Below are 19,267 nucleotides of genomic sequence, written 5' to 3' on the forward strand. Positions count from 1 at the left end.
GTTAGCGCAGCAGGCAGCGCGTCAATCTCATAATCTTAAGGTCATGAGTTCAATCCTCTCAAGAGTCATTTGTTTTGAAAATAACACAAGTTTGTCAATCTCTCATCAAAAAGTACCATCTTGTGCCAATGAAGGAACTTGATTGAAAAGATTATGAACAATGCTGACAATCAGACTGTCTTGCCTAACAAAATGGAAAATGCTTATCTTTCTCAACCTGTAACATGCTTTATTGTCCAAAATCATCAATATTTAGCTTATTCGAAGAAATGTATACGAAAAACTGTCTGAACTGATTTTTAAAAAAATATTTAAGAACAAGCCTCGTTGGCGCAGCAGGCAGCGCGTCAGTCTCATAATCTGAAGGTCGTGAGTTCGACCCTCACAAGAGGCATTTGTTTTGAAAATAGCACAGGTTCGTCAATCTCTCATCAAGAAGCACCATCTCCTGCCAATGAGGGAACTTGATTATAAAGATTATGAACAATGCTGACGATCAGACTGTCTTGCCTAACAAAATGGAAAATACTTATCTTTCTCCACCTGTAACAAGTACTATTGTCCAGAATCATCATTACTTAGCGTATTCGAAGAAATGTATTTACGAAAAACTGTCTGAACTGATTTTTAAAAAACTCTTTAAGAACGAGCCCCGTTGGCGCAGCAGGCAGCGTGTCAGCTCTCATAATCTGAAGGTCGTGAGTTTGACCCTCACACGAGGCATTTGTTTTGAAAATAACACAGGTTTGTCAATCTCTCATCAAGAAGCACCATCTCCTGCCAATGAGGGAACTTGATTATAAAGATTATGAACAATGCTGACGATCAGACTGTCTTGCCAAACAAAATGGAAAATACTTATCTTTCTCCACCTGTAACAAGTACTATTGTCCAGAATTATCATTATTTAGTGTATTCGAAGAAATGTATACAAAAAACTGTCCGAAGTGATTTGAAAATACTCATTGAGAACAAGCCCCGTTGGCGCAGTAGGCAGTGTGTCAGTCTCATAATCTGAAGGTCGTGAGTTCGACCCTCACACGAGGCATTTGTTTTGAAAATAACACAGGTTCATCAACCTTTCATCAAGAAACAATATCCAATGGCAATGAAGCAGAGACAGTGAACAATGCTGAAGATTAGTATTTCCTGTCGAAAAAAATGGGCAAGGCTCAACTTCCAACACCTACCATTGTCAAAGACCATCATTATGTATTGTTTCTGAAGAAGATAAATATACCAAAAACAGTCTGAACTGATTTCTAAAAGTCCTTAATAACAAGCCCCGTTAGCGCAGCAGGCAGCGCGTCAATCTCATAATCTGAAGGTCATGAGTTCAACCCTCTCAAGAGTCATTTGTTTTGAAAATAACACAAGTTTGTCAATCTCTCATCAAAAAGTACCATCTCGTGCCAATGAAGGAACTTGATTGAAAAGATTATGAACAATGCTGACAATCAGACTGTCTTCCATCCATCCATCCATTTTCTACCGCTTATTCCCTTTTGGGGTCGCGGGGGGCGCTGGAGCTTATCTCAGCTACAATCGGGCGGAAGGCGGGGTACACCCTGGACAAGTCGCCACCTCATCGCAGGGCCAACACAGATAGACAGACAACATTCACACTCACATTCACACACTAGGGCCAATTTAGTGTTGCCAATCAACCTATCCCCAGGTGCATGTCTTTGGAGGTGGGAGGAAGCCGGAGTACCCGGAGGGAACCCACGCAGTCACGGGGAGAACATGCAAACTCCACACAGAAAGATCCCGAGCCCGGTTTTGAACCCAAGACTACTCAGGACCTTCGTATTGTGAGGCAGATGCACTAACCCCTCTGCCACCGTGACGCCAAGTAACAAGCCCCGTTAGCGCAGCAGGCAGCGCGTCAATCTCATAATCTGAAGGTCATGAGTTCAATCCTCTCAAGAGTCATTTGTTTTGAAAATAACACAAGTTTGTCAATCTCTCATCAAAAAGTACCATCTCGTGCCAATGAAGGAACTTGATTGAAAAGATTATGAACAATGCTGACAATCAGACTGTCTTGCCTAACAAAATGGAAAATGCTTATCTTTCTCAACCTGTAACATGTTTTATTGTCCAAAATCATCAATATTTAGCTTATTTGAAGAAATGTATACGAAAAACTGTCTGAACTGATTTTTAAAAAACTATTTAAGAACAAGCCCCGTTGGCGCAGCAGGCAGCGCGTCAGTCTCATAATCTGAAGGTCGTGAGTTCGACCCTCACACGAGGCATTTGTTTTGAAAATAACAGGTTCGTCAATCTCTCATCAAGAAGCACCATCTCCTGCCAATGAGGGAACTTGATTATAAAGATTATGAACAATGCTGACGATCAGACTGTCTTGCCGAACAAAATGGAAAATACTTATCTTTCTCCACCTGTAACAAGTACTATTGTCCAGAATCATCATTATTTAGCGTATTCGAAGAAATGTATACAAAAAACTGTCTGAACTGATTTAAAAAGAACAAGTTTATAACAAGCCCCGTTGGCGCAGCAGGCAGCGCGTCAACCTCATAATTTGAAGGTCGTGAGTTCGACCCTCACACAAGGCAATTGTTTTGAAAATAACACAGGTTCATCAACTTTTCATCAAGAAGCAACATCCAATGGCAATGAAGGAACTTCATTGCAGAGATTGTGAACAATGCTGAAGATTAGACTTTCCTGTCTAAGAAAACAGGCAAGGCTCGTCTTTCTCAACTTCCAACACCTACCATTGTCATAAATCATCATTATGTATTGTTTCTGAAGAAGATAAATATACCAAAAACAGTCTGAACTGATTTCTAAAAGGTCGTAGAGGCAAGCCCCGTTGGCGCAGCAGGCAGCGTGTCCGTTTTATAATGTGAAAGTCGTGAGTTCGACCCTCACACGAGGCGTTTGTTTTGAAAATAACACAAGTTCGTTAATCTCTCATCAAGAAGCACCATCTCGTGCCAATGAGGAAACTTGATTATAAAGATTATGAACAATGCTGACGATCAGACTGTCTTGCCTAACAAAAAGGAAAATGCTTATCTTTCTCAACCTGTAACAAGTACTATTGTCCAAAATCATCATTATTTAGCGTATTCGAAGAAATGTATACGAAAAACTGTCTGAACTGATTTTAAAAAGACATTTTGAGAACAAGCCTCGTTGGCGCAGAAGGCAGCGTGTCAGTCTCATAATCTGAAGGTCGTGAGTTCAACCCTCACACGAGGCATTTGTTTTGAAAATAACACAGGTTCGTCAATCTCTCATCAAAAAGTACCATATCATGCCAATGAGGGAACTTGATTGAAAAGATTATGAACAATGCTGACCATCAGACTGTCTTCCATCCATCCATCCATCTTCTTCCGCTTATCCGAGGTCGGGTTGCGGGGGCAGCAGCCTAAGCAGGGAAGCCCAGACTTTCCTCTCCCCAGCCACTTCGTCCAGCCCTAACCCCGAGGCGTTCCCAGGCCAGCCGGGAGACATAGTCTTCCCAACGTGTCCTGGGTCTTCCCCGCGGCCTCCTACCGGTTGGACGTGCCCAAAACACCTCCCTAGGGAGGCGTTCGGGTGGCATCCTGACCAGATGCCCAAACCACCTCATCTGGCTCCTCTCCATGTGGAGGAGCAGCGGCTTTACCTTGAGCTCCCCCCGGATGGCAGAGCTTCTCACCCTATCTCTAAGGGAGAGCCCGGCCACCCGGCGGAGGAAACTAATTTCGGCCGCTTGTACCCGTGATCTTGTCCTTTCGGTCATAACCCAAAGCTCATGACCATAGGTGAGGATGGGAACGTAGATCGACCGGTAAATTGAGAGCTTTGCCTTCCGGCTCAGCTCCTTCTTCACCACAACGGATCGATACAGCGTCCGCATTACTGAAGACGCCGCACCGATCCGCCTGTCGATCTCACGATCCACTCTTCCCTCACTCAAGAACAAGACTCCGAGGTACCTGAACTCCTCCACTTGGGGCAAGATCCCCCCCCCAACCCAGAGATGGCACTCCACCCAGACTGTCTTGCCTAACAAAATGGAAAATGCTTATCTTTCTCAACCTGTAACAAGTACGGTAGATTAATAATCAATTTTCTACAGCTTGTCCCCCATAATTTTGACAATATAATAGAATGGGAAATGACACAATAAGTTACTGCATACCTCAGGAGCCAAATTATTTGCTTACTTACATTTCAAAGAGATGTTGTCTCATGTGTTCGCGATGTTATTTGATGACAAAATTGTTCTTTGATTACAAAAAATAAATGCATGTTTAATATGTCATAAGATTTTTAGTTAAAAAAAAAAGCCAATAACGACATTTTGTTTGTGATCCTCATTATTTTGAAAAGTATCTAAAAGTTGCGAAATACATTTTGGTACTGGTACTAAATTATTGGTTTTTGGGACAACCTTAGTATATATATATATATATATATATATATATATATATATATATATATATATATATGTATATATGTATATATGTAGTGTTTTTGACTTTTGAGGATTTGCAGCAAGTTTGACCATTAGTGTAGTATGACATGTACTTTATATGCATTGAAAAGTACATATGCAGTGTATATTTGTATAGTCCTTGTCATGATAGAGCCACACACTATCCGCTGTAACTGTGACCCCCCAGAAGTGCATCACTTACAGCAAGGGTACAAATCCCCAGGTGTGTTCTGTGTTAATGACCACTGGAACTCTTGGTAATTCTTCTTGTTGGCTGTGAATAGTCCTCCTTGATTATTTGCATCCCACTAGTTTCATTACACCTCACTTTCAGTGGCATGTGACATTGCTGAGAATGTCTGATTGTTTCTTGTTACACCCACTGAGAAACAAAGAAGCATCACGTCTCAGATTCAAAAGACAATTGTTTTTCTCTTTCTTTCCTCTACTTTTCTGTCACAATGAAATGTAAATCAATTAAATAACTTGAAGTTGTCATCTATTATGATCATTATCCTGTTTTAAATAGATACATAAACAATGTAATTAATTCCTTTCAGAAAATACAGGTGGCTTGTTTTTGAAAATGTCTTTCAATGTTCGATTTTGTTATTTGCTAATTTCACGCTACTCACTACACAAACAGGTAGGCCAGTGTCGTTGACAGAGAAGGCAAAGAAATCTGTCCATGCAAAATTAATCTCTCTGGTTTTATTTTTTGAGTTATATTTATGTTTATCTTACTGCCAGGGCGTCGCACACTCAGGAAGCCAATGTCTCTCTGAGTATCACCACACCTGCTAGTCGGAATTCAGCATGGCCTTACAGATAGTCGAAAAGCATAAAACTCTTGTCGTTTCACATTTGGTATAAAAAAAAAATGTATAGCTCTGCGAAGGCAGACCAATGGAGGAGCCAGAAGTTTTGCAGGCAAACAAAAACATTAAAAATACTTTGTTTTGGCAAATAAGTGGCCCAGTGGTTTGCAGGTTAAGCTCACAGGCATGATATCAATGATTCTGTTGGAACATTTGTGTTTGCATGTTGTTTAACTTCTGAGCGTTGTCCTTTTGCATCTGAAAAACACGCATCTTTGGGTAATTGGAGACTCTGAATAGTCCACTCGTGTGAGGTGTTGTTTGTCTATATATGCCCCATGATAGACTGATGACCAGTACAGAGTGTGCACCTAAAATCACCTATGATTGGCTCCAGCTCTCCCGAAACCCTAACAAAGACAGATGTTATAGAAGAATGGATGTCCAGAGACATTTGTTATACATGAACAAGAACAGCTTCAGGCTTTTGTTCTGACAAAAAACAAGACAAGAAAGACATCAGCAATTTATCTGCGGATCAGCCAAGGGACAACACTGAAAGGATGGAACCAAGGACAGGACACTGAGAGGAGACTTCAGGCAGTCCAAGAGGTATGGCGAAAAAAATGTTAACACGAAATGCAGATAATATCTTCATCTTAACTGAGACTGCAGGTTTCTGTCCACAGACATCACTTAATGTGTTCGGCAAATGTCTGCCTAATGTAAGTGTACACAGGATACTCTATAAAAGGAAGATAGACTAGGCTGCAAAGTTACTCTAAAAAAGTGGTTTACAAGCAAAGTATGTGGTTTAATGAAACTACAACCTGACGTGACAATTAGGTACGTGTCAATTGTTCTTCTGATTTTTGTGAAAAAGTACGATATCGTCATTGCCGGATAAGCCCTTTTAATTTTAAAGGGGAACATTATCACCAGACCTATGTAAGCGTCAATATATACCTTGATGTTGCAGAAAAAAGACCATATATTTTTTTAACCGATTTCCGAACTCTAGATGGGTGAATTTTGGCGAATTAAACGCCTTTCTAATATTCGCTCTCGGAGCGATGACGTCACAACGTGACGTCGCATCGGGAAGAAATCCGTCATTTTCTCAAACACCGAGTCAAATCAGCTCTGTTATTTTCCGTTTTTTTCGACTGTTTTCCGTACCTTGGAGACATCATGTCTCGTCGGTGTGTTGTCGGAGGGTGTAACAACACGAACAGGGACGGATTCAAGTTGCACCAGTGGCCCAAAGATGCGAAAGTGGCAAGAAATTGGACGTTTGTTCCGCACACTTTACCGACAAAAGCTATGCTACGACAGAGATGGCAAGAATGTGTGGATATCCTGCGACACTCAAAGCAGATGCATTTCCAACGATAAAGTCAAAGAAATCTGCCGCCAGACCCCCATTGAATCTGCCAGAGTGTGTGAGCAATTCAGGGACAAAGGACCTCGGTAGCACGGCAAGCAATGGCGGCAGTTTGTTCCCGCAGACGAGCGAGCTAAACCCCCCTGGATGTCTTGGCTCACACCGTCCCGAAGATGATCAAGAGAAGAATATCGACCCTAGCTTCCCTGGCCTGCTGACATGAGGGTATGTCTACAGAATATATTAATTGATGAAAATTGGGCTGTCTGCACTCTCAAAGTGCATGTTGTTGCCAAATGTATTTCATATGCTGTAAACCTAGTTCATAGTTGTTAGTTTCCTTTAATGCCAAACAAACACATACCAATCGTTGGTTAGAAGGCGATCGCCGAATTCGTCCTCGCTTTCTCCCTTGTCGCTGGCTGTCGTGTCTTTTTCGTTGGTTTCGCTTGCATACGGTTCAAACCGATATGGCTCAATAGCTTCAGTTTCTTCTTCAATTTCGTTTTCGCTACCTGCCTCCACACTACAACCATCCGTTTCAATACATGCGTAATCTGTTGAATCGCTTAAGCCGCTGAAATCCGAGTCTGAATCCGAGCTAATGTCCCTATACCTTGCTGTTCTATGCGCCATGTTTGTTTGTGTTGGCATCACTATGTAACGTCACAGGCAAATGGACGGGTGTATATAACGATGGTTAAAATCAGGCACTTTGAAGCTTTTTTTAGGGATATTGTGTGATGGGTAAAATTTTGAAAAAAACTTTGAAAAATAAAATAAGCCACTGGGAACTGATTTTTAATGGTTTTAACCCTTCTGAAATTGTGATAATGTTCCCCTTTAAGATGTGTTCAACAGCCTTCAGTAGAAGAAAGGGTTATTTTTTTTGGGCGGTGTGGTTGATACAAGTCACAGATGTCATGGTACAAAACCTTCTTTAAATTAATAGGTGTGAACATTTACAAGTAATGGTTATTATTTGCAACAGTGTGAGAGTTGATTTAATTTAGTTCATGTATTATTATTATTTTTCAGGATGTTCCTCTAAAATCAAATCATATTTGCTTTCACAGCAAGACAAGTTCCAAGAAACAAACATGAGCATTACGTCATCTTGGCTGTGTGTGGGTGAGTAAAAGATTGAAGGGGAAGGTCTAAATGTCCTCCCAAAAAACTGCTCATTTGAAAGACAAGACATAAATAATACATGAACCTGCCAAGCACCTTGGAGTGTGCGCACCTTGAGATCAGGCTGATATTTACAAGATAATACATTTTGAATTCAACATGAAATTCAACTATTTACTGGCTGCTGTCTGAGCTGCTTCACGACCATTCCGGTCATCTTGGAAACTGTGAGCTACAACCAATTTTAACTGTTTTGTCGACTGAATATCAGATTGAACTCAAGGGCACCTGAAGGCTCACAGATCACAGTTAATACTCACGTCATGTTTTAGTTTGGAAAACAGGATGCAAGTATCAGTATTTCAAAGATACATTCATACAAAACCAAGTTGTTCTTTGGCTTTGTTCATCCCCAGACTAAAAAGTGCCTCTGTTATCACTGAAAACCATACTGAAACATTAGTTTTTTAGGGACCAAAACCACAAATGGTCAATTTTTATATTTGTAGTTAACATGATTTGTGGTGGCACAGGTACGGTTAGCGTTACAGTTTTGAATGGTGCACCTTAGTGCTGTGCAATATGTATACGATGTACAAACCCCGTTTCCATATGAGTTGGGAAATTGTGTTAGATGTATATAAAAACGGAATACAATGATTTGCAAATCCTTTTCAACCCATATTCAGTTGAATATGCTACAAAGACAACATATTTGATGTTCAAACTGATAAACATTTTTTTTTGTTGCAAATAATCATTAACTTTAAAATTTGATGCCAGCAACACGTGACAAAGAAGTTGGGAAAGGTGGCAATAAATACTGATAAAGTTGAGGAATGCTCATCAAACACTTATTTGGAACATCCCACAGGTGAACAGGCAAATTGGGAACAGGTGGGTGCCATGATTGGGTATAAAAGTAGATTCCATGAAATGCTCAGTCGTTCACAAACAAGGATGAGTCGAGGGTCACCACTTTGTCAACAAATGCATGAGCAAATTGTTGAACAGTTTAAGAAAAACCTTTCTCAACCAGCTATTGCAAGGAATTTAGGGATTTCACCATCTACGGTCCGTAATATCATCAAAGGGTTCAGAGAATCTGGCGAAATCACTGCACGTAAGCAGCTAAGCCCGTGACCTTCGATCCCTCAGGCTGTACTGCATCAACAAGCGACATCAGTGTGTAAAGGATATCACCACATGGGCTCAGGAACACTTCAGAAACCCACTGTCAGTAACTACAGTTCTTCGCTATATCTGTAAGTGCAAGGTAAAACTCTCCTATGCAAGGCAAAAACCGTTTATCAACAACACCCAGAAACGCCGTCGGCTTCGCTGGGCCTGAGCTCATCTAAGATGGACTGATACAAAGTGGAAAAGTGTTCTGTGGTCTGACGAGTCCACATTTCAAATTGTTTTTGGAAACTGTGAACGTCGTGTCCTCTGGACCAAAAAGGTAAAGAACCATCCGGATTGTTATAGGCGCAAAATTGAAAAGCCAGCATCTGTGATGGTATGGGGGTGTATTAGTGCCCAAGACATGGGTAACTTACACATCTGTGAAGGCACAATTATTGCTGAAAGGTACATACAGGTTTTGGAGCAACATATGTTGCCATCCAAGCAACGTTACCATGGACGCCCCTGCTTATTTCAGCAAGACAATGCCAAGCCACGTGTTAAATCAACGTGGCTTCATAGTAAAAGAGTGCGGGTACTAGGCTGGCCTGCCTGTAGTCCAGACCTGTCTCCCATTGAAAATGTGTGGTGCATTATGAAGCCTAAAATACCACAACGGAGACCCCGGACTGTTGAACAACTTAAGCTGTACATCAAGCAAGAATGGGAAAGAATTCCACCTAAGAAGGTTAAAAAATGTGTCTCCTCAGTTCCCAAACGTTAACTGAGTGTTGTTAAAAGAAAAGGCCATGTAACACAGTGGTGAGCATGCCTTTTCCCAACTACTTTGGCACGTGTTGCAGCCATGAAATTCTAAGTTAATTATTATTTGCAAAAAAAAAAAAAAGTTTATGAGTTTGAACATCAAATATATTGTCTTTGTAGTGCATTCAATTGAATATGGGTTGAAAAGGATTTGCAAATCATTGTATTCCGTTTATATTTACATCTAACACAATTTCCCAACTCATATGATAACGGGGTTTGTACATTGTTTATATTGTAATTTTCCAATTGGGCTGCAGTTAATATAATTGCAACAACAATGCTATTTTGCTATTTTGAATCACTTGAAATAACTTCACGAAGGCAGCATGGATGTCAACGACATTGAACAGATGGAGACCACAATGGAAGCTAAACAAACAAAATCTGAAAAATAAATTATGCCAAAAAGAGGAACAAGAATCTCCATTATTTGGATTAAAAAAGTCAAACAACAGTAGGCTAATCTGCCAAATGGGCATCCAATGCTAATTAGTGGAACTCCGCTATTCTTCTGGCCCAGTAATTCTCAAACTATTGGTTCGCATGTTGTGGTACGCCAAAGGATCACTTATGTATAGGGATGTTCCAATGCGGATACAGTATTTTTTGAAGGTATTGGTATTGAGAGTTCTTGCAACTAAATCTCAGCTACCATACTACTAGGTCATTTGTAAGAAACCTGGGGTCTACGACCTAAATAGAGCACGAAAACGCCAATACGTCCGCTAGCATGCTAATGTTTCTACACAGAAATTACTTACTCGCCTCCTGTCACCGTAAATGGAAGCCCATTGCAATTGGAAGACTCAAGACAGCACAACAATGCAAACATCAGGTGTGGCAATATTAGAAAACCCGAAACCAGTGAAGTTGGCACGTTGTGTAAATCGTAAATAAAAACAGAATACAATGATTTGCAAATCCTTTTCAAACTATATTCAATTGAATACACTGCAAAGACAAGATACTTAATGTTCGAACTGAGAAACGTTGTTCTTTTTTGCAAATATTAGCTCATTTGGAATTTGATGCCTGCAACATGTTTAAAAAAAGCTGGCTTAAGTGACGAAAAACTGATAAAGTTGAGGAATGCTCATCAAACACTTTTTTGGAACATCCCGCAAGTGAACAGTCTAATTGGGAACAGGTGGGTGCCATGATTGGGTATAAAAGCAGCTTCCATGAAATGCTCAGTCATTCATAAACAAGGATGGGGCGAAGGGTCACCACTTTGTGAACAATTGCGTGAGAAAATTGTGCAACAGTTTAAGAACAACATTTCTCAAGGAATTTAGGGATTTCACCATCTACGGTCCGTAATATCATGAAAAGGTTCAGAGAATCTGGAGAAATCACTGCACGTAAGTGGCAATGCCGTGACCTTCGATCCATCAGGCGGTACTGCATCAAAAAGCGACATTGGTGTGTAAAGGATATCACCATATGGGCAGGAACACTTCAGAAAACCACTATCAGTAACTACAGTTGTTCGCTATATCTGTAAGTGCAAGTTAAAACTCTACTATGCAAATCGAAAGCCATTTATCAACAACACCCAGAAACGCCGCCGGCTTTCCTGGGCCCGAGCTCATCTAAGATGGACTGATGCAAAGTGGAAAAGTGTTCTGTGGTCTGACAAGTCCACATTTCAAACTGAGTCAGCAAACTGTGGACGTCGTGTCCTCCGGACCAAAGAGGAAAAGAACCATCCGGATTGTTATAGGCTTAAAGTTCAAAAGCCAGCATCTGTGATGGTATGGGTAAGCATGGATAACTTACACATCTGTGAAGGCACTGTTAATGCTGAAAGGTACATACAGGTTTTGGAGCAACATATGTTGCCGTCCAAGCAACATTATCATGAACGCCCCTGCTTGTTTCAGCAAGACAATGCCAAGCGACGTATTACAATAGCGTGGCTTCGTAGTAAAAGAGTGCCGGTACTAGACTGGCCTTCCTGTAGTCCAGACCTGTCTCCCATTGAAAATGTATGGCGCAATATCAAGCCTAAAATACCACAACGGAGACCTTAAGCAACTTAAGCTGTACATCAAGCAAGAATGGGAAATAATTCCACCTGAAAAGCGTCTGCTCAGTTCCCAAACGTTTACTGAGTGTTGTTAAAAGGAAAGGCCATGTAACACAGTGGTGAAAATGCCCATGTGTCAACTTTTTTGCAATGTGTTGCTGACATTAAATTTTAAGTTAAGGATTATTTGCAAAAATAAATTAGGTTTTCCAGTTCGAACATTAAATATCTTGTCTTTGCAGTATATTCAATTGAATATAAGTTGAAAAGGATTTGCAAATCATTGTATATTTTTACGATTTACACAACTTGCCAACTTCACTGGTTTTGGGTTTTGTTCAAACTCGAGCAGCCAACAAGTCGCACGGCAACATGCAAACTTTGCAATACGTCTGTTTTGAGGGGTGGAACACATGTAGGACATTTCAAAGCAAGCAACTTAATGAAGCAAGTTGAATGCCCGCCATGCAGATGCACACAATGAAGTTCCCGTGGCTAAAAGCTAAAGAGGCAGAACAAATGACCGAAACAACCCTTCTTGACCTGTGTAAGACTGTTAGCAAACTCATCTCTACAAAATTACAAGGCGCAGACTCTGTCAGCTCCACGACACTATTAGGAGCAGTGATCAGTGATTACCTTAACAGCACATTGGGTCGGTCAGGGGGCTTTATAGCATTTAACAGATAGAAACTATTGGTAAGTTTTCTTTCATATTTAAAGAATGACAAAAATGCCTTCCAAAGCATCTTAAAAATGTTTAAATCTCTTCAACTACAGGGGGCCTCAACCCCTGGAAGAGCGGCCTTGTACTCCAGCCATACTTGCCAACCCTCATGAATTTTCCGGGAGACTCCCGAAATTTAGCGCCTCTACTGAAAACCTCCCGGGACAATAATTCTCCCGAAAATCTCCCGATTTACAGCCGGAGCTAAAGACAACGCCCCCTCCAGCTCCATGCGGACCTGAGTGACGTGTCGTCAGCCTGTTTTCACGTCCGCTTTCCCACTATATAAACAGCGTGCCTGCCCAATCTCGTTATAACATCTACTGCTTTTAGAGAGTGCACAACTGCACACACAACAAGGAGACGAAGCAGAAGAACGAGGAAGATACAGCCATGGCGACGCCGACGACGAGTAAGATGAAGAAATACTCTTGTAAGTTCCAAGCCGCAGCTGCGATTGGACCTGGATAGCCTCTGGGAAGAAGTAGTGGACTACCAAGTGCTTGGCAGTGAAGATCTTCAAAGATTGACCGGTTTTGGGCCATGCTAGGGAGAGATGGAAGATTCCAGACTCTAGTGCATTTAATGAAAGCACTTTTGTGCGTGCCACACAGCAATGCATCATCAGAGAGGGTGTTTAGCATGGTTAGAAAAATAGTGACAGAGAATAGAACAAGGATGGACAATTCAACCCTTAACTCAACAATGAGTAGATGAGTGTTATGTGTGTGTATATGTGTAAATGAATGAACACTGAAATTCAAGTATTTGTGTTATTTATATATATATATATATATATATATATATATATATATATATATATATATATATATATATATATATGTATGTGTGGGAAAAAAATCACAAGACTATTTCATCTCTACAGGCCTGTTTCCTGAGAGGGGGTTCCCTCAATCATCAGGAGATTTTAATGGGAGCATTCACATACCATGGTTTATATAGGGCACAGAGTGGGTGGGTACAGGCTGGCGTAGGGGCGTGGTGATTGGCTCATGTGTTACCTAGGAGGTGTTTCCGTCTGTGGCGGCATGCTGTTACAATTTCGCTGCGCTTGTTGAGGGATGACAGGTCTGGACGGTAAATAATAAACAGTTTCTTTATATATATATATATATATATATATATAATAAAATAAATATATATATATATATATATATATATATATATATATAGCTAGAATTCACTGAAAGTCAAGTATTTCTTATATATATATATATATATATATGAAATACTTGACTTGGTGAATTCTAGCTGAAAATATACTCTTCCTCTCTTAACCACGCCCCCAACCACGCCCCCTGCCTCACCCCCTGACCACGCCCCCCACTTCCCGAAATCGGAGGTCTCAATGTTGGCAAGTATGACTTCAGCTGATATTTTTGAATTCCTGTATGTTGTTTTACTTCACTGGCGACTTGAAGAACAGTTCAAAGATAGTGATAAAATGTTACAAAAAACTAACGTTACCTTAAAACCATGTGTTGAAAAGAAAAATACACCAAATGAGCCTGACAAGAGTTGTTGTCCAAAGAGAAATTGCAGATTCATCCCTAAATTCACATATTTACATGTGTTTACAGGTGTTTACATGGCCTAGTAGTCACTGGCGAAAAAGAGGGCTGGTACCAAAAATACATAGATTTTGTTTTTTAGTTGTCTTGTCGTTTCCATATATAAAATGTATGCCATACAAATAAATTAGAAAATAGAAGCGGAATTGGCCTTTATTTCATGTTTGTGTATAAATTTAAAGGGGAACATTATCACCAGACCAATGTAAGCGTCAATATATACCTTGATGTTGCAGAAAAAAGACTATATATTTTTTTAACCGATTTCCGAACTCTAAATGGATGAATTTTGACGAATTGAACGCTTTTCTATTATTCGCTCTCGGAGCGATGACGTCACGTTGTGACGTCACATCGGGAAGCAATCCGCCATTTTCTCACTTTCGTCGGTGTGTTGTCGGAGGGTGTAACAACACGAACAGGGACAGATTCAAGTTGTACCAGTGGCCCAAAGATGCGAAAGTGGCAAGAAATTGGACGAAATTTGTTCAAAATACGAGGCTGTGGGGAAAGCCGACGAAATGGTCAGTCGTTTGTTCCGCACACTTTACCGACGAAAGCTATGCTACGACAGAGATGGCAAGAATGTGTGGATATCCTGCGACACTCAAAGCAGATGCTGACATCAACTCCAAAACTGAACAGATCAGCTTTCAGGAAAAGAGAGCGGATGAGGGTATGTCTACAGAATATATTAATTGATGAAGACTTTATTCATTACTCGCGGTTTTACGTAAATTATTATACATAAACTGTGTTTACCAATAATTTAGCTTAAAAACATTTATTTTTTTCAATCATTCGAGTCCATTCGGGTAGTCTTGTGTAATGCAGTATGTTGTGTCTATTTAGGTATGGTTAACCTGAGTGCTGAAATCGTGGAAAAATATATGTTCTTAGCGCGCCTGAAATGGGCTGTCTGCACTCTCAAAGTGCATGTTGTTGCCAAATGTATTTCATATGCTGTAAACCTAGTTCATAGTTGTTAGTTTCCTTTAATGCCAAACAAACACATACCAATCGTTGGTTAGAAGGCGATCGCCGAATTCGTCTTCGCTTTCTCCCGTGTCGCTGGCTGTCGTGTCGTTTTCGTCGGTTTCGCTTGCATACGGTTCAAACCGATATGGCTCAATAGCTTCAGTTTCTTCTTCAATTTTGTTTTCGCTACCTGCCTCCACACTACAACCATCCGTTTCAATACATGCGTAATCTGTTGAATCGCTTAAGCCGCTGAAATCCGAGTCTGAATCCGAGCTAATGTCGCTATAGCTTGCTGTTCTATCCGCCATGTTTGTTTGTATTGGCATCACTGTGTGACGTCACAGGAAAATGGACGGGTGTATATAACGATGGTTAAAATCAGGCACTTTGAAGCTTTTTTTAGGGATATTGCGTGATGGATAAAATTTTGAAAAAAACTTCGAAAAATAAAATAAGCCACTGGGAACTGATTTTTAATGGTTTTAGCCCTTCTGAAATTGTGATAATGTTCTCCTTCAAGAAAAAATACTATATTGTGATTTTACACCGTTGTCGGGTTATATAAATAGTTGTGTCCATATTTCACAAGACTATGACACTGCCTCACATTTTTACACAGGATTGTTTCGCCTAAAAGGTCAATGTTTCGTCATTTGTCAGTAGGTTGTCATCATAAAAGCAAGGCACAGTGTAAGGTGCCAACATACTTGGGGTCATGTTGTTGTTCGACATTATCTGGACACACAAACAGCTTCTGTTCCATTGTACCTTTCTACAATACACTGCCAAACTGAGGGCTGAAAAATTGCTTGTCACTATTTCAGATAACATGACGGTAAAATTGGATTTTATTCTCATTCAAGCTCCTTAAAAAGTACATATTTCTGGGACATATTTCATCGTTCCTTTTATGGCAGGGCTATTCAACTACATAATAAAGAGGGCCGCAGTTTCAAGAGCCCGAGGGCTAGGGCCGGACATCGAAGTGTGGATGTTTTGTCAAAAAGTGCCTCCGCAGGTTATATTCCTTTGAGACTGGGTTTACTTACGAAGTAAACACATCGGCTTTCACACTGCACTGTCAATGAATTCATTATTATGCCCTTGCTACTAGTTTCCAGCGTATGCAGCTGGACAGATAGTTAACAGCATGAAAAAAACAGAAGCTCCAGAAGTTTTGTTGAGGATTGAAGTGAATTGAATTATATTTATATGGCTCTAGTGACTCAAAGCGCTTTGCATAGTGCAGGGGTCGGCAACCCAAAATGTTGAAAGAGCCATATTGAACCAAAAATACAAAAACAAATCTGTCTAGAGTCGCAGAAAATGAAAAGCCATATTACATACAGATAGTATGTCATGAGATATAAATTGAATTAAGAGGACTTAAAGGAAACTAAATGAGCTCAAATATAGCTACAAATGAGGCATAATGATGCAATATGTACATATAGCTAGCCTAAATAGCATGTTAGCATAGATTAGCTTGCAGTCATGCAGTGACCAAATATGCCCGATTAGCACTCCACACAAGTCATTAACATCAACAAAACTCACCTTTGTGCATTCACGCACAACCTTAAAAGTTTGGTGGACAAAATGAGACAGAAAAAGAAGTGGCATAAAACACGTCCGAGAAAGTCGGAGAAAAGTTATAAATGTAAACAATCTATGGTGAGTTCAAGGACCGCCAAAATTAGTAGGACAAAACGGCGCTCGCCAAATACTCTAATCCGTGAAGCTGACAGTGTGCTTTGTAACAATTAGGGAGGTTTGTGTCATGTTTGTCCTCCTACAGAAACCATATTAAAACAAAAAATAGATTTTTTTCCCCTCATCTTTTTCCATTTTTCATACATTTTTTAAAAAGCTCCAGAGAGCCACTAGGGCGGCGCTAAAGAGCCGCATGCGGCTCTAGAGCCGCAGGTTGCCAACCACTGGCATAGTGAAACCCAATATCTAAGTTAAATTTAAACCAATGTGGGTGGCACTGGGAGCAGGTGGGTAAAGTGTCTTGCCCAAGGACACAACGGCAGTGACTAGGATGTCAGAAGCTGGGATCGAACCTGGAACCCTCAAGTTGCTGGCACGGCCACTCTACCAACCGAGCTATACCACCGATTGATGTTCCATTTTTTAAATTATTTTCCTCACTCAGTTTTAATTCTTTACACTTTTTCCTTCATTTAGGTTTGTAAGACTGAAAATATAAACATAAAATAAACATTACAAAAGTATATCATCTGCTTTGTATTTTACATAAATGATGTCCATTGTGTATTTCACTTACATATCAATCAATCAATCAATCAATGTTTATTTATATAGCCCTAAATCACAAGTGTCTCAAAGGGCTGCACAAGCCACAACGACATCCTCGGTTCAGATCCCACATAAGGGCAAGGAAAAAATCAACCCAGTGGGATGTCAATGAGAATGACAATGAGAGGACCGCAGATGTGGGTGACCCCCCCCCCCTGGGTGACCCCCCCCTCAATAAAATAGAAGGTTTAGTGTTAGGACATTTACACAATGAACTACAGATGTTTATGCATATAGAAATTAAACAACATCCATAGCAAACATTGCACAGAATGTATGAGGCTCAACACAATTAAACTTAAAGTGTAGCGTTATGCCCCTCTACCGGTCAAATTTAGAGCTGCATGTATTAAAAGAGCATTAATCGAAACAAAAGAACACAAGCACTGGTTCGGGGCAGAACATTCCTAATTTGTTATCCAGTCGTTGCTAAAAGTCTGATTTTCACAATTTATTTGGATTTTTTTCAGGGTCAAATTTGCCATTTTCGGATTGAATGATTAGTCTTCTTATACTCATTGTAACACATGTCTTGCTGTCGCCCCCATGCGGGGTGGCGGGAGTACTGCATACATGAACAACCCTAGTTTGAATGGTTTCATCAAGCCTATTAGGGTGATGTGTTCCGCGGGGCAAATGAAAAGCGTTGGCGGGCCGGATGTGGCCCGTGGGCCGCCAGTTGAACAGGCGTGCTTTAAGATTGTCAACCACTCAACAAAGTGCAGTGTGTATCGGTTCACAATAATGTACTATGTTTATGTCACTAATTCATCCTTTAATATGGTATTTGTCATGATTTCACATTACCTTGTTCACTATTTGCTGTGTTTTGTATACTTTCCTGTCCTGGTGGTCTTATTTTGGTTGTATTTCCTGTTGGAATCCTTGTTTTGCTGTACCTTCACTTTCTGCTGTTTCCTGCCAGCATGTCTGTTTCCCATTAGCTAATCAAGCCTAGTTAGTTTCACCTGTTGCTCCTCCTTCCTATAAATCATTTGGCTTTGTACCTTGACAAGTGTTTGACTTATGTGCACTCCCATGCTGCGCTAGATTTGTATGGCACCACCTGTGTTTTAATATTAAATAGACTTCTTGCCCGTATTCCTCCTTCTTTGCTCTGTATCCTGGGGTCCAAACTACAACTCCAACATAAGAACCTATCAGAATCTGCATGATTAAACTTCCAAAAACATAAAGAATTTGGGACGTCTGTAACCTGACAGTCCTTCTACACCACATTGCGCTTTGAAGTTTGCAGTTTCAGGGTCAGAGTATCTTTTGGTTATTGAATTATCATATTATGAATGGGATTGGTTTATCTTAATTTCATTTTGAAATACAAAACATTTATTAAAAATCAAAGCATTCTTCTTTTTCGTGTCAATAACCAGATCTAAAAATCTATTCAAATTGTATATTTTCTAATCATACTTGCCAACCCTCCCGGATTTTCCGGGAGACTCCCGAAATTCAGCGCCTCTCCCGAAAACCTCCCGGGACAAATTTTCTCCCGGAAATATCCCAAAATTCAGGTTAGGCAGTTTCATTAACGTCCTCCCAGCGCGGTAACAACACACAACAACAGCAGTCACGTTTTCGTCTACGTAAAGCAGTTCGTCTGCCGTAAACAGCATTGTTGTGAAACTCTTAAACAGGACAATACTGCCATCTACTGTAGTTGCATGTGACAATAACATCTTGGGCTTTTAGAGAGTGCAGTGCACAACTGCGCACACAACTAGGAGACGAAGCAGAATGCATCATCAGAGAGGGTGTTCAGCATGGTTAGAAAAATAGTGACAGAGAGTAGAACAAGGATGGACAATTCAACCCTTAACTCAACAATGAGTAGATGAGTGTTATGT

At 40.4% G+C, this 19,267-nt stretch overlaps 4 non-coding genes across 4 annotated transcripts; all 4 read left to right on the top strand.

Moving 5' to 3' along the window:
- The first annotated feature begins 321 nt into the window (after positions 1-321).
- trnam-cau (transfer RNA methionine (anticodon CAU)) lies at positions 322-394 on the top strand. Its single transcript has one exon. It is a non-coding gene; the product is annotated as a tRNA-Met (tRNA).
- Positions 395-975: 581 nt separating this feature from the next.
- trnam-cau (transfer RNA methionine (anticodon CAU)) lies at positions 976-1,048 on the top strand. The gene has a single exon. It is a non-coding gene; the product is annotated as a tRNA-Met (tRNA).
- Positions 1,049-2,188: 1,140 nt separating this feature from the next.
- trnam-cau (transfer RNA methionine (anticodon CAU)) lies at positions 2,189-2,261 on the top strand. The gene has a single exon. It is a non-coding gene; the product is annotated as a tRNA-Met (tRNA).
- Positions 2,262-3,165: 904 nt separating this feature from the next.
- Positions 3,166-3,238, top strand: trnam-cau (transfer RNA methionine (anticodon CAU)). Its single transcript has one exon. It is a non-coding gene; the product is annotated as a tRNA-Met (tRNA).
- The last annotated feature ends 16,029 nt before the right edge of the window (positions 3,239-19,267 follow it).

This window comes from Nerophis lumbriciformis, linkage group LG30 (assembly GCF_033978685.3).
Source record: "Nerophis lumbriciformis linkage group LG30, RoL_Nlum_v2.1, whole genome shotgun sequence".
In the NCBI taxonomy this organism is placed as follows: Eukaryota; Metazoa; Chordata; class Actinopteri; order Syngnathiformes; family Syngnathidae; genus Nerophis; species Nerophis lumbriciformis.